The 15,852-nt window shown below is 51.7% G+C and overlaps 1 pseudogene; it reads left to right on the top strand.

Moving 5' to 3' along the window:
- The first annotated feature begins 1,724 nt into the window (after positions 1–1,724).
- On the top strand, positions 1,725–14,882 carry LOC115642537 (annotated as a pseudogene).
- Positions 14,883–15,852: the final 970 nt, after the last annotated feature.

The raw sequence follows: 15,852 nt of genomic DNA, 5'->3' as shown, positions 1-15,852 counted from the left end.
GATTGGCTATTAATGACCGCCGTTTCACATGTGTGGATCCCCCGCCACTCCCTGGGGGTGTGCACATGTGTTGGTCCCAGCTGCTCCCTGCCCCCCTCATTGAAGCAGGTGTGCAGGGTTACTGCCCTGGAAACTGCATGGCAGCAGTGGACATGGGGCTGGCTGGAGGCAGGGCAGGGGCTGAGTGGAGGTAGGGTCTGATTGCAGGCAGGGCAAGGGGTGTGGGGCTGGTTGGAGACAGGGGGTGTGGGGCGGGCTAGCTTCAGGCAGGGCTGCAGGGGGGTGCAGCAGGGGTTTGCAGGGCTGAAGACAGAGGAGTGCGGGACTGGCTGGCTTCAGGGAGTGGGGTGCAGCAGGGGTTGACTGGAGACAGGGCAGGGGGTGCAGGCTGGGCAGGGTGTGCAGGGCTGGTGCGGGCAGCAGTGTGTGGGGGGCTGGCTGGCTTTGGGCAGGACTGCAGGGGTGTGTGGCAGGAGACAGGACAGGGAGTTTGGCAGGGGTTGGCTGTGGGCAAGGGGTGCAGAGCTGGCTGCAGGCAGGGGGGGATGAACTAGTGTGGGCAGGTCGGGGGGGGGCAGCAGGAACCCCAGCCCTTTAAATAGCCCCCAAACTCCCTTCTACCCCGCCCCGGACCTTTTAAATAGCGGCGGGAGCGCTGGGGAATGCATGGGGGAGGCGGGGCTCCGGCGGCTATTTAAAGGACCGGGGTGGAAAAGGCAGCTGGAGCCCTGGGCCTCTTTAAATAGCCCCCGGAGCCCCTCATTGCCCCAGGGCTCTGGGGGCTATTTAAAGGGCCCAGAGCTCCAGCCAGGGTCGCGGGGCTTGCCACGCTCTGTCTGGAGCTCCAGACTGGAGAGCGGAGCTAGCCTCACTCCGGCCGGAGCGTGGCAAGCCCCACGGCCTCGCTCTCCCAGCCGGAGAGCGGCAAAGCCCCGCTGCCCTGCTCTCCCGGCTGGAGCCCCGGCCAGAGCACGGCAAGCTCCACTGTCCTGCTCTCCCGGCTGGAGCCCCGGCCGGAGCGCAGCAAGCCCCACCGCCTCGGCTGGAGCTCTAGCTGGGAGAGCGGGGCCGTGCCGCACTCCCGCCGGTGTTTCGCTCAATGGAGCGGGACCATGGAAGGCCCCGGAGCAGACCGCAGCCGGGGACCAGGGTAAGTGAAAAAAAAATTTAAAAGGTGCCTAAGGGGCGGGGCCCTCTTAGGCGCGGGGCCCGATTCCCCGGAATCGGCCAAATTGGCCTAAAGCCGGCCCTGTGGGAGCAGTAAAACCCCCTTGGAAAAGCGTAACCCCTTTTGAATGGTGGCATTTTCCAGTGTACTAGCCCCTGAGTACTTAGGCAGATTTGTATGTACCTGCTCCAGTGATTAAAGGAACAGCAGAGAGGTCTGGAAAAAAATGAAGCAACCCATAGAGGAGCCAGCGGGCCAATGGAAACGGGGAAGCAGGGAGAGGCCCAGGCCTCACAGGAATCCCAGCACAACTATTAAATGGCTCTGACTTGACTTCTTTAGAGAAGCCGCAGCTCCGTCCCACACAGGCACTAGGCTATAGAAATAGCACCTGGGCTTCAGTTCCTTGTGGGTGGAGAATAATGGAGAGCTGTTGTGACCCCCCCCCAATGCTACAGCCCGGCTCTAGAGTTCCTACCTATGTGGCAGAGGGGTTGAGCTCCTTGGGGTGCAGAACAGGGATTGCAAAAACCTCTTCCGGGTCAGCCCCTGCCCCATGGCTGCTGGGTCCCCAGAGGGCAGGAGGAAGCTGCTCACGCAGGTGAGCCCGGCTGGGGCAGGTGTGATGGAGTAGGGACTGTCTGTATGGGGGATGGGAGACTGGGGTGGACTTTAGGTGAGAGACAGGACCTAGGCCTATAACCTGAGCCAGGTAGGGAGGGAGGGGTGTCAGCGCCTTTTGCCCGGGAAGCCGGACAAAGGAGGGACAAAGGAAGGGACCGGCTGGAGGGGAGTTAATTTTAGTTTCGGTTTTGTGCTGGGTGGTTGGAATTCAGGGAATCCTAAGCTGGGATCTGAACACCCTGAACCCCCAGAAGGACTTGATTGGGGGGGTCCTGGTTGTGCCTCCAAGCGCTGCTGTAACCTGCATTCTTCTTGTCCAATAAATCTTCTGTTCTTCCGGCTGGCTGAGAGTCACTGTGAGTCCCAGGAAGAGGGGTGCAGAGCCAGACTCCCCCACCATGCGTGACAGCAGGCAGTGCTGTCAGAACTGCGCATGCTCAGGCCAAGCTTTGCAATGGACCCCGGCCCCCATCAAACCACAAGGGATTCACCCAGCGCCGAGCACACGCGCTTTGTGCCGGTGACAGACGGGCCAGGTGCCCACGTTGATTCCAAAGCTGCATCCTCGTAGGACTCGGGAGCCCTGGGCTCAGCTCTGTGGCTGGCCTGCTGGGTGCCCTTGGGCAAAGCGTGCCTCCCTGCCTCAGTTTCCCCACCTCTACCATGGCAGCCCGGAGCTGGATGGTGAAGCCAGCTGAGGGCGGGGTGGGAACCCAGCCCATCTCCCACTGCTGGGAAAGGGCAGGCTCATCCCACGCCGGCCCCAGGGCTCTCCCGGTGCTACCGGCCCCTCTTGGGGCTGGGGGGGGCACCGGGGCAGCGTCAGTGCAATGTGCAGCCACCAAGGCCGGCTCCTGACGGGCTGGGGCAGGGGAGGCGGGATCCCTCCGCTGGAGGGGCCCGGAGAGCAGCGGGACCAGGGCTGCCTGACACCGCCCCCCCTGGCTGCTGGGGCTCCGCCCCCTGGTCCCCTGGCACCGCCCCACGAGGAGGGCGCGAGGCTGGGGGCGGAGTAACGGGAGGGAGGAGGCGGGTGAGAGCGCGCGCGGCTGCTCGGGGTTTGCAGTGGGGGAGGGGCCAGAGCTTTGCGCTCGCGCTCCGATTGACCAGGGCTCTGTCTCCGCTGCCCATTGGCTGTGTCGGGAGCGGCTGGTGTTCCAGGGGCGTCACGTGGCCGCGAGGCGCTCGGGAGGTGGGTGCTGAGCAGCTCGTGGTGCGGCCTGGAGCGCGAGCGGGTAAACTCAGCTGCCCCCAAAAGCCTCCAACCATCCCTCCGGCCCCCAATGCCTCCCACCCGCCTTTTACCTCCCCAAATACCACCGCCCCCCAAGTGACCCCACCCGCCTTTTACCCCCGCCCCCAAATATCCCTCTGGCCCCCAATGCCTCCCGCCCTCCTTTTACCTCCCCAAATACCCCCGGCCCCCAAGTGCCCCCACCCGCCTTTTACCCCCGCCCCCCCCCATTGCCTCCAACCCCCGCCCCCAAATATCCCTCCGGCCCCCAATGCCTCCCACCTCCCCTTTTACCTCCCCAAAAACCCCTGACCCCCAAGTGCCCCCACCTGCCTTTTACCTCTGCCCCCCATTGCCTCCAACCCCTGCCCCCAAATATCCCTCTAGCCCCCAATGCCTCCCACCCCCCCTTTTACCTCCCCAAACACCCCTGACCCCCAAGTGCCCCCACCTGCCTTTTACCCCCGCCCCCCCCATTGCCTCCAGCCCCTGCCCCCAAATATCCCTCTAGCCCCCAATGCCTCCCACCCCCTTTTACCTCCCCAAGTGCCCCCATCCGCCTTTTATCCCCATCCCCAAATATCTCTCTGGCCCCCAATGCCTCCCACCCCCCTTTTACCTCCCCAAATACCCCCGGGCCTCCAAGTGCCCCGCCACGCCTCCAACCCCTGCCCCCCCATTGCCTCCAACCCCTGCCCCTAAATATCCCTCCGGCCCCCAATGCCTCCCACCCCCCTTTTACCTCCCCAAACACCCCCGACCCCCAAGTACCCCCACCCGCCTTTTACTCCTGCCCCCAAATATCTCTCCGGCCCCCAATGCCTCCCACCCCCCTTTTACCTCCCCAAATACGCCCGACCACCAAGTGCCCCCACCTGCCTTTTACCTCCGCCCCCCCAATGCCTCCAACCCCTGCCCCCAAATATCCCTCCAGCCCCCAATGCCTCCCACCACCCTTTTACCTCCCCAAATACTCCTGGGCCCCCATTGCCTCCCACCCCCTTCTACCCTCACCCCCAAATACCCCCAGAATCCCAGTGCTTCCAACCCCTGCCCCCAAACACCCCCCGGCCCCCCAAGTGCCTCCACCCCCTTGTACCCCTGCCCCCAAATGCCCCCTGTCCCCTACTGCCTCCCATCACCTTCTACCCTGCCCCCAGATACCCCCCTTCCCCCCCAATGCTTCCAACCCCCTCCCCCAAATATCCCTCCAGCCAAGAAAAGGTCACTCATGAAGGAAGCATAAATGGAGTGGAGGAGGAGGAAACCAGACTTGTAGAGGATCAAGGAGAGAGTTACAAACTGCAGGCAGGTTAGAAGTAGATGTCAAGTCCAAGAAGACTGGAGACAAATGAGGTAGGTGGGGTCAGGAGAGATCTGAAGACTGGGGGAGACAGTGACATGCCAAAATGCAGAAACAAAGGTAATAGCCAATGATGGAGTCATTCTAGTAACTGTTGTCAGTGCTGCCTGTTCTGTCTGCTTCCACAGTAAAGTGTGGGGGACTGTACCTGATAATGGCTTTCAAGGGTGTCTAGCTTTAAATTTGACTCCAGCACGCTTGTTGCTGATATCCAGCCCCACTCCTAGGCTGAGGAGAGTGGCACCCATTCTCCCCAGTAGTTGCCTCACTGATGTCTTCCAGCTGGTTTCCTCCAAAGTGGAGGAAAGCAAACTTCACAGCAGCCAGGCACAGAGCAAAGCTAGCTGTGCAGATGTGCAGAAACTGTTGCTTGAAGAGCGAAACCAGGTTGCAGAGAGAGATGCTGAGCTCTAAAGTCAGTTGGTGATGCAGGATCAGCAAGCTCAGGAAAAGGTAAAAGCCAGGGGTGGAGGAGCACCAGGATTACCACTGCATGGCTTCCCTGGGGTTAAACAAATGCATTGGAGCTGCTCTGCAGAAAGGTCCCTAGAGGTCTGCCCATGAAGAAGACTTAAGGGCATGATCCTAGAGCCAAGAGAAAAAGGGTTACATGAAAATCAATTTGCAATGTGTCTTAAACAAAAACAAACGCAACCTATTTTCATGAGGCTTCATTGTTCCCTGGCAGGAGACCTGATGTAATTATCCCCTAGGACGTCTCCCCCATCTCTCTTCTGACCTCCATTGCTAACGTTTTAGTGGTGCTAAATGGTCTTGCTGAAGTAAAAACAGACCCATTTTATTCAGCTCCATTCAAAGGCACAAACTGCTGCAGCTGAACACAAGGTGGTGTTTTCAAGTGGGCCCAGACTACTCTCATGCTGTGGATGGCAAAGAACTAGCTTACTTGTCTCTACAACGTGTCTGCCTACTAGAGATTGCTCACTACCCCATCTCTTCACCTGCCCCCAAACCTCCAGGCCCAATGAGAATGTCAAGACTGCCAGGCATGCCGTAGGGGTTTATCCCCTAAAAGCATGTTTTGTCACTGTCTGCAGCCTTTTCACCTACGCTCTGTTAATTTGCCTGTAGGTTCGGTACCTGCTTAGCCAACTGCAGCAGAAAGAAGCAGCAGAGGAGAAGCTGGAGGATTCTTTCACCGAGAACAAGCAACTGCTACTTGAGTGGCTTGAGTTCCAGGTAGATTAGTATTGCAAATTGCTAGGGAAAGAGAGAGTTGGCCAAGCTACTGAAGCAGAGCTTTCCTAGCCTAGCTCCGAGATTGTCCCTAAAGGGCAAGGAAGGTGTTAAAAGTTGGGAGATTGTAACATGAGAAGAGGAAACTGTTGGCCTGTTTGGCGGGACAGAGGAACTTAATTAACAGTGTGGCTTGTATTCCTCCTGACCTCAAAACTGAAGGTCTAGTCTCCTGTTGGAGAATGGTGGAGAGGCTACCTCTGTGGATGTGGAGGTGCAGAGCACTCCTAGGCATTGCACAAGATCTCCTCCTGACTTGAACAATCTGTTGGCAGCACTTTGGAAGCAGTTTCTACCTATCAGACCCTAAATATCCTACAGATTTCATTCTTTCTTGTGAACAGGATGAAGAGCTTGAGAAAATGAGGGAACTTTGTGAGAAGAACCACAAGCTTCTCCAGGAGAATGAGTCCCTCAAACAGGTAGGGAAGGGTGTGCGCACAGCCACCTGGCGGCTTATTGGTCGTAGGGTTTGTTAGGTTTGGCTACTTACGATGCAATGAAATTCATCTTCTTTTCTAACAGAAATTAATACTCCACCAAATTGCCAGCAGATAGAAGCTCCAACACATTCAGCAAATGCCCACTTAGTCCCCAGATTCTCCCTTTGATTATATTCCACCCAAGATAAACAACTGCATGCGCTCATTGCCACACTTCTCTGTGGCTGATAGGGCTCTGTGTGGATAAAGGTACTGGCTAACAAAATTTTCAAACTTCCCTCTTACACCTGAGTTGCTTTATTGAGCTGCTTTGTTCTGAAGACTGGGGTAGATGCATCATCTGCCCTAGGCAGGCGCCAAGGATTCCCCCCATCCTCCTCTTTAACAAAGAACTAAAATCCTTTGGGAACTGGTTGGTAGTGTTGCTCCTCTTCTGTCTAAAAGAAGCTGTCACACCTTGTATGTTGGTACAGTTTGCCTTATCCCCACCCACTCAAGCAGGCTGCTTCATCTGCAGCTCTGCCAGCATTTGCTGAGCCAGGGAACAAGAAACCAGAACTCAAGTCTAACCTATGGCCTGCCAGTATGCTAACCACTAGCTATTGGAAGGAATAATGTGGTGATTTAGGATCACTTGCCGTAGTTGTGTAGCATGGGATAGTGCAAAGTTCTGCAAACTGTTTAAAGATAACAAGCTAAACCAGCTGCTGCTTTGAATGGTTAAAAATTCCTGCCAACCTGATGACTTGGCATCTCCCTGGTCCTGCAGTTCTCTGGCTGTTCAGATAAGCTGGGTGTGATATGCTGCCAGGACTTGGGAGTAGTCCCAAGTCTGACACATTCCTTAGGTGGTCTCAAACCATCTCATTTCCATCTGTAGCCAAAGATTCGCCATCAGACAACTGCAAAACCCCATGCACAGACCCCAGAAATGTCTGAATCTGGGGAGACTGGAGGGGAGATGGAAGATGCAGAGTGGGTGCCAATAAAAGCAGCCGAAGGATTCAAGAAAAGCCTGTCGGGTATGATCCAGGTGCCTTTCTCTACCTCCAACTTGGGTTACTAGCTCTGACTAGGGACCACTTCCATGTGGCATGATGCTGCCTGGCACATGCAGAATGAAACACAGCTGAACTGGGGGGTTTGCAGTGGCTTTCTGAAGCAAAAGCCACTTAGCCTAGCAGCACCAGAGGGCATTTAGCTGTGGCCAGTCGTACTTTGGATGGATGGTTTGTCTGCCACCCACCTGAACGCTTTAGATAGCGGCAGAAGTAGGAAGTGCTCCAGGGCAGCTCTACTTCCTGCGCATCAAACACGCTTGTAACTCTCTGAACCGTTCTGCTCGTGCATGTGGCTGTTCCAGAGAGAAACTGGCTAGGATCGCAAAGTCCCCCTGCAGATGATCCCAGCTGTGGTGTGATGCAAAAGAAGCTGAGTGGTCGGCTTCTGTGTGTACAGGGCTGCTGACCCAGTGGGGAGAAGATGGGTTTGGAACACTAAGCACTCCCCAGAGAATGGGAAAGGGGGACAGAATGGAAGATGAGTGGGAGATGATAAAGAGACAAAAATATTGATGACACTGGTACCATGCAGCTTTCTCCACGAGCAGTGATGGATAACCAATGAAAGACATGCACACAGCTAAGGAATGGCGTTTGGGAGGTGGAGAGATGCATTAAACTTTGTGGGAACTTCCCCTTCCTTGCTGGTTCCTGTAGTGACACCTTGTTCAGGCGCCTGCTCTCCACTAAGATTTTTGAGGGAGAGTCAGTGTGGACGAGGCTTGCATGTGCCGAAGACTTAAGTCAGTAAGAACCAATGAGCCATTCTAAGCTTGCATTTCCCCAAAGCCCTATGAGGGCTGACTGCCTTCTCCCTCAAATCTATTTTACAGGTACACTCGTGTAAAATCTATATTCTGAGATATATGCAAGCTCCATGCAGGCTCCTCAGCTGATCTGAAGGGTGGGGGCATCCGCTGCTTAGCATCAAAGGGAGTTTGTAATTCTGAACTGCTGGGCTCAAATCTTATTTAAAAACTGAGCCGTTTCAGAACCTCCATTGCAGGGATGAGAATGGCTGATTGTGCTTCACACTTAGAATTTCAGACTGTGCCACAAAGCCCTTCTACCTCTGAACTGGGCTGTGCATTAGCTTTATCTGGGAGAAACTCTAGCTTCATGCACGGAGATCTGTGAGTGAGACTGGCTGTTGCTGGCATGTGTAATAGGGACATGGAGAGGTCTCAAGCTTGAATTTGACCTGGCGAAGTGATGAAAGTTATTGTGATGGTGCTGAAACACCAATATTGGGAATGAACATCTACCCCAGGAGATGGCTCAGTGGGTCACATGATCACTTGCATCTCTTTTTGGGGCTAGAGTGGCAGTGAAGTGAGGGGCATGGCAATGTATGCAATATGGTGTCCAGTCCTAGCACTGCTAAGGAGCCTCTGACTGCTGTGGCTCTCTGGGTACAGCCCAGCAGCAGCAGGACTGTTATTACCTTGAACTCTCTTCTCTTAAAAGCGTTCCTGCCACGGCCGATGTGGAAACAGGCAGTGTGGCTGCAGGAAGCAGAAGTGAGGCTGTACTGCAAGCTGTCACTGTGATGCAACAAAATGTATCTGCTGGTGAGTACTACTGCATTTGGTGCTCGGACCTTGACGCTGGATGCATCCAACATCTACCCAATAACTTCCGTATAATCTAATTCAGAAAGACGAACATGGGCCTCCACAAACTAGTGGTGCCTATGCACCCAACTTGGCAACATAAGGTCTATCCCTGTGTTAGAAACGATGGTAAATGTCACTGAGTATAGTCGCCCTGGTGCATCTTGCCATGTTAGTAGTTCCATCTGCTTTGCCAGCCTGCAGGGTTAAAGTATATGAATGTGGGAGTCTTCCTACTGGTCTCCAGCCTTTTGGGCTAACTTGCTGCAACCTGGCAGATGCTTCTCAGAGGATAGGTAATGGCAGCCCCTTCTTCCTGGTAGCTGACATGAACATGTGCCTCTGGTCCAAACTGCAAAAAACGTACTGCACTCCATTTATTCATCGCTTTTTAAAAACATCCGAAGAGGAACTTAGCTGGTTTTAACTGCCTCACAGACCATCCTGATCATTTCTGATTCCAAATAGCAGCCTTATCTGCCTTTTTTGCAACTGAGTTTGACTAGCAGTCTGTTACTGGGAGGCCTCTGCTCCAAACCTCCCACTCTGGTAACCTAGAAAGCAAAATTAGCTGATTTTAGATTGAGTTGATACAAAGAATTTCGAACTCATGGGGGGGGTGAAAAGGGGGAGGAGGGAAGTACATAATGTCAGTGGCTTTGATTTTTAACTACCTACTTTGCTGCTGTTCACAGGATCCTGATGTACGTAGGGATGAGAGCGAGACTAACAAATTTAGCCTCTGCTATAAAAGAGATGAGAAAATAGTTTTATTATGCATCATATCAGTATTAACTTTCTTTGAAAACTATTCACTGTACCCATTGACAAACGGTTGGACTGTACCATTTCATGCGAAGAGGAGGTATTATTTCAGAGAAATGATCCTCTTTTTCCTGTTCCTGTGTGTAGTAGAGTGGTCACCCTGCTCGTGCTCTGAAGGGCTTCAAACAGCCCTGGGAGAGGGCTGTGGCAGGGAAAGTGGCTACTAGGCTGGAAGCAGCTGCAGCTGGGCCATTTGCCAATCAGGCCTCAGCTGGCCCTATATAAGAGGCAATGAGCCAGGAGCTCAGCAGTCTCTGTCTGTTTGTAGAGGGAGAAGGGCCTGGCTGTGGGGAGCTTGAGGCAGGGTACCTGAGTGGAGCAGGACTGGGGAAAGGCTGAGGAGCTGGGGAGCTCCAGCCTGGAAAGCCCCAGGCTGCAGCCTAGCATAAGGCCAACAGGTCCTGGGGGTTGCAGAGGGCAGCCCAGGGGTAGGCCAAGGCAGCAGGTCCAAACCCAACCTTGCCAGTGCTGAGTGGCTGATACTGCAGTCTGCCCCAGGGCGTGAGGGCCTGACAATGACTGGCAGTAGCTGTATACTGAGGCAAGAGGGGATAGTGGGTGGGGGTTCCCCGGAGAGGGGAGATCCGAAGAGTGAGGGGTTATTGCCAGGGGGAAGCGCCCCAGATAACAGGGCACTGTGTCCGGGCAGCGGGATACAGAACTACAGAGGGTGCTCCAATGGCTGGAGAGCTAATTCCCAAAAGAGACCAGCAGGAGGCGCCGCATTGCTACACGGTGCAACTGCTTACTCTTAAGGTGTATGCAGGGGTGTAGCTGTATTGGGTCTCAGGGTCACTGTATTGTATTAGACCAACTGCTGGTGGTGGAGAGACAAGCTTTTGAGCTATACAGAGCTGCTCTTTTCTCTCACCAGCAGAAGTTGGTCATGAACCTTGTTACTCTTAAGCGAAAGTTAGTAGAGCAGGTTTGTTTAAGCTGATCTTTGATCCCTCGTCACTTTGAAGAACCAGTTGCTTTGTGACATGTGCCTTCTAGTGCCCATGCCGCTTTCTCTAGAGTTGCTGTTGACAGCAAGGGCAGGTCAAAAACTAGGATTCATAAGTCTGTTTCCTGAATAAGATCGATTGATAGGGCAGCATTGGACTAGGCTAATGTGCATGTCTGGTCTTCACTCCTAGGACCATCCTGAGGCCCAAACGAGATTCTAAAGGATCCTTCAAACTGGAAGATCCCATTGACGTGACTGCTGGGGAGACCACCTTTGAACCAATATGTATCATTCTGAACAAGAAGGTAGAAATGAGAAATGGGGGAGCCTTGGTGGAATTGATTTCCAGCCACTGGCTGCCGTATCTTGTTCATGGCTAGCAGTGGGCACTAAATCAGGAGAAATTTCCCCAAGACCCTTTCACTGCCTCTGCCTCTTGCTTGGCCCCAACCTTCTGAGCAGCCTGGGGAAATTAGCCTTTTTTGCTCTCAAATAAGCCATTGAGATGTTGGCCCTTTACCTGGCTCAGCTCACCTCACCCTAATTGATTCCTGGTGTCCTTATGCCAGCCAAGTACACTAGATTCTGCTCCCTCCCACTCAGCTTCTCTTTCTGCCCCATTTTTTAAATCTCAGTAGGGTTTGACATGGGGGTATGGAATAGCTTCTGTATGGGGAGAGTTTAATAAAACAGACTTTTCAGCTTGGAAAAGAGGTCACTAAGGCGGGGAGGATATTATAGAAGTCTATAAAATCATGAAATGTGTGGAATTTACTCCTTCTCATAACACAAGAGCTAGGGGGTCACCAAATGAAATTAATAAGCAGCAGATTTAAAACAAACCAAAGGAAGTATTTCTTCACACAACATACAGTCAACCTGTGGAACTCTTTGCCAGAGGATGTTGTGAAGGCCAAGACTATAACTGGGTTCAAGAAGGAACTAGATAAGTTCACGGATGACAGGTCCATAAATGGCCATTAGCCAAGATGGGCAGGGTTGGCGTCCCTGGCCTGTTTGCCAGAAGCTGGGAATGGGCCTCAGGGGGTGGATCACTAGATGATTCCCTGCTCTGTTCATTCCCTCTGAAGCACCTGGTACTTGCCACTGTTGGAAGACAGGATACTGGGCTAGATGGACCTTTGGCTGTTCTTAGGTTCTCACTTTGGAATGGATACTTACATGCATCTCTTTTGCTACGGAAATTAGACTGGACAAATCAAGAGAGCAGGCTTCCTTATAAGATTCATGGTATGTTTGGGGAAAGAGTGATAACAGCCAATTTTCTTGCAGCTTTCCCGAATATCATCATCTTCCACGTGGGCTGAAACCAGGACACTGAGAGGCTAAAATAAAATAGTTTTTTAAAGAATAAGTTAAACTTGAACTTTAAAAAATTGGGTGGAGTTTTCAGCAAAGGTTCAGAGTGGGCCTTTACATTCCATTAATTTAATCAATCCCTGGGAAGAACGTGAACAGCAGTTAGCATAGTTATAGGCCATGTATTTGCAGTGTCACTAAGGATTATTTCTGTCACCTTATGAACCAGGGGTTAAAAAGAAAACGGGGCTGAGCTAGTGGCCTGAAGCAGTGCTCTGCAGAGCTGCTCAGGTGCCCCATATTGAATTGCCAGGTCTCCTCCCTGAAGGCAGTTGTGCCTGTGAAGAAGCACTTTCATCTTTACCATGCAAGCTAGGCCAGCGTAAATCAGAGTTCTGACACTAGCCCATTTATCCTATTGTGACATGAGCAGATAAAGTGAAGTAAACAAAGTAGGACATGTACTTCACAGCACAACACAATCTATCAGGGAGAGATGCGTGATGCAGCAAATCTTGCCGTGGTGTTTTGTCGCCTTTGCCTGCGGGAGGTCTATCTGTCCCACAGCTTTGGCGTACCCGCTGCCGAATTGCCGCCAAATCCGCGGGACTGGTGGACCTACCGCAGTAGTGCCGCCAAGGGCAGCCTGCCTACCACCCTTGCAGGGACTAGCAGGGCCACCCCCACGGCTTGGCGCCCCAGGCACGCGCTTGCTGCGCTGGTGCCTGGAGCCACTGCTGGCTGTAGGGGGGACTAGCAGAGACTATAAATCGTATGGTTGTTTTGTGATAACTAATAGTAACTAAGGTATAAGATGAAATCACTGTAGGCTACAGTTCTACACATTACAGAATATTAAAGAAATGTGCAGATCCAGTCAACCTTTCATGGGTAAGGGCTGTAGAAGGCTCCTGCCTGGCTCTTCCTGTGTTCTGTGACTGAGGCAAGTAGGCTGGCTAAGGAGTTAAGACTTCACTTTTTCTCTCTTCTCTAAAGAGAGAATTTCCCCTCAACCCTAGGGTCAAAACCTGTTTTATACGTAGGTGAGCTGTGTGAATCCTGACTCGTATAACCAGTTTTAAAGGGCTATGTTTTGCGTAAGTCAGTGACAGGTTTTATTGCACAGAATAGAACAGAAAACAATTCCTAACTTCATGCTGTCATTTTCCTTATCCAGTGCTAAATTGGAGACTTATCAGTCACTTGAGCTGAATTGTGTTTGCATGCATTGTTGCCAAACCCAAGGTGTCAAAAATCAGATCCCCCCCACCAAACAAATCATGAGTTTGGCTAAAATCATGAGATTTTTTTTAACCCCATATATTTTGGGCTGTTTTTATTCATTGGTTTCTGTGCTGCTACATCACATTTTCAGGTTTTTTGACTGCAGTCAGGAAGGCGAGAAACTTGCTTTCTGATAGTCTCATGTAATCACATGAGGCCTCAACTCCCCCCCCCCCAAATATTGCAAGATTAATGAGAAAATTGCAAGATTTGGCAATACTGGGTAGGGGGGAGAGCTGGATGGAGAACGATAATACCATTTCATGTAGGATTTTAAGATTTTAAAGTCTGACTTTATTCCAATTCAAAAAGAAAACCACACATTTCTAAATTCTCTGTGAAACTGAATCGCCATTCTCGTCCCCAGCTCTACTGTACTCCATATGTGCCTCACCAGTGCCAAACAGAGGGGAACAATCACTTCCCTCGATCTGCTGGCAATGATCCTACTAATGCAGCCCAATATGCTGTTAGCCTTCTTGGCAACAAGGGCACACTGTTGACTCATATCCAGCTTCTCATCCACTGTAATCCCCAGGTCCTTTTCTGCAGAACTGCCGCTGTCACTCCTCAGCTTGTAGCAGTGCATGGGATTCCTCTTTGCTAAGTGCAGTACTTTGCACTTGTCCTTGTTGAACCTCCTCAGATTTCTTTTAGCCCAATCCTTTAATTTGTCTAAGTCACTCAGGACTCTATCCCTACCCTCCAGCATATCTACCTCTCCCCTCCCTTAGTGTTATCTGCAAACTTGCAGAGGGGGCAATCCATCCCATCATCCAGATCATTAATAAAGATGTTGAACAAAACCGGCCCCAGGACCAACCCCCAGGGCACTCCGCTTGCTGCCAGCTGCCAACTAGACATGGAGCCGTTGATCACTACCGATTGAGCCCGATCTAGCCAGCTTTCTATCCACCTTATAGTCCATTCATCCAATACATACTTCTTTAACTTGCTGGCAAGAATACTGTGGCATGTCCAGTTTTTCTAAATAGTCCTTAACCTGTTCTTTCACCACTGAGGGCTGCTCACCTCCTCCGCATACTGTGCTGTCCAATGCAGGAGTCTGGGACCTGACCTTGTCTGTGAAGACAGAGGCAAAAAAAGCATCGAGTACTTCAGCTTTTTCTACATCATCGGTCACTAGGTTGCCTCCCCCATTCAGTAAGGGGCCCACACTTTCGCCGACCTTCTTGTTGCTAACATACCTGTAGAAACCCTTCTTGTTACCCTTCACAACCCCTGCCAACTGCAACTCCAATTGGGCTTTGCCCTTTCTGATTACACCCCTGCATGCTCGAGCTATATTTTTATATTCCTCTCTAGTCATCTGTCCAGGTTTCCACTTCATGTAAGCTTCCATTTTGTGTTAAGCTTACTGAAGTTTTCTCTGTTAAGCCAAGCTGGTCGCCTGCCATATTTGCTATTCTTTCTGCACATCAGGATGGTTTGATCCTGCAACCTCAATAAGGCTTCTTTAAAATACAGCCAGCTCTCCTGGACTCCTTTGCCCCTCATATTAGCTTCCCAGGTGATCCTGCCCATCTGTTCCCTGAGGGAGTAAAAATCTGCTTTTCCGAAGTCCAGGGTCCATATTCTGCTGCTCTCCTTCCTTCCTTTTCCTCAGGATTCTGAACTCAACCATCGTATGGTCACTGCTGTCCAAGATGCCACCCACTTCTGCTTCCCCTACATGAATGCCATTTCTCCATTTAACACCATCCGCAGTGATGCCACCTAAATAGTATCCACTTGCCTATGTGATACAGTAACTATTTAACTGTTACAGTGCTGGAAGGTCTAAAGTTCGGGATTTGGGTTTCTCCAGTTATTTCCTTCTCTTAAACTGATGCAGCCCCTGTTTGTCACAATTCTGTTGAGCAGTGTGCAGAGAACTTAAATCTCACTCCAAAACTTCACTCAAGTTGCAGTTGAGCCTTGTTTGACTGGTAGCTGCTGGGGTTACCCATAAAACTTCCCTGAGCAGGCATCTGGCCCTCCTCTTTAAATGGAAGGGTAGCATTTTACTGCCCATGTATTTCTCAGGATTTTAGATAAAATCCCTTTTACTTCCTCCTTCCTACAGGACACTTCTGCCATATAGTTTCTCACTCCCATCACCCAAACTGTAAATTAAAAGTAAGCAAAGATGACTCTCCCATCTTCCTAGACTGCTCAGTACAGGAGTTTTCTCTCTTCAGTTTTCTGTCACAGTTCAGGGTGACTGCATCTGCATCTCAGCAAGGGTGCCTGCCTTCAGGCTTCCAGTTGCCCACCTGTTCCTCCCTCAGGTGGAGATGCGTGTGTCTCACCCTTCTGACTGGGGTATTTCCAGGTTGTACAGTTTCCTGCCTTCATTGTGTATTCCCTAGCCAAGACAGTCTGCTTAAACAGACCTACTTGCTTCCTCTTGAGAGGCTGATACCAGAATAGTTGCCACACATATGTGACTACACGGGTCTTTAGAAGCAAGCCTACATTATTCTTCAGATAAAAAAACATTAGAGAGAAATCCTATTTAAAAACAATCAAAGAGCCTTGATTAGCATCTGCTAATAGGGGTTCTGGTAAGCTTAAGGTCATGCCTACATCACAAATGTATGTTGACTCAAGTCCTATTGGCACACAGCTGCTGCAATTACTACGTGCTTGTGTGCATGCACACTTGGCTCCTTGTGTCGGTGGTGTGCATGAGCACTCCTGGTACGTGT

Source organism: Gopherus evgoodei, unplaced genomic scaffold (assembly GCF_007399415.2).
Source record: "Gopherus evgoodei ecotype Sinaloan lineage unplaced genomic scaffold, rGopEvg1_v1.p scaffold_41_arrow_ctg1, whole genome shotgun sequence".
NCBI classification, from domain to species: Eukaryota; Metazoa; Chordata; order Testudines; family Testudinidae; genus Gopherus; species Gopherus evgoodei.
This window is presented reverse-complemented; position numbering and strand designations above follow the sequence as displayed.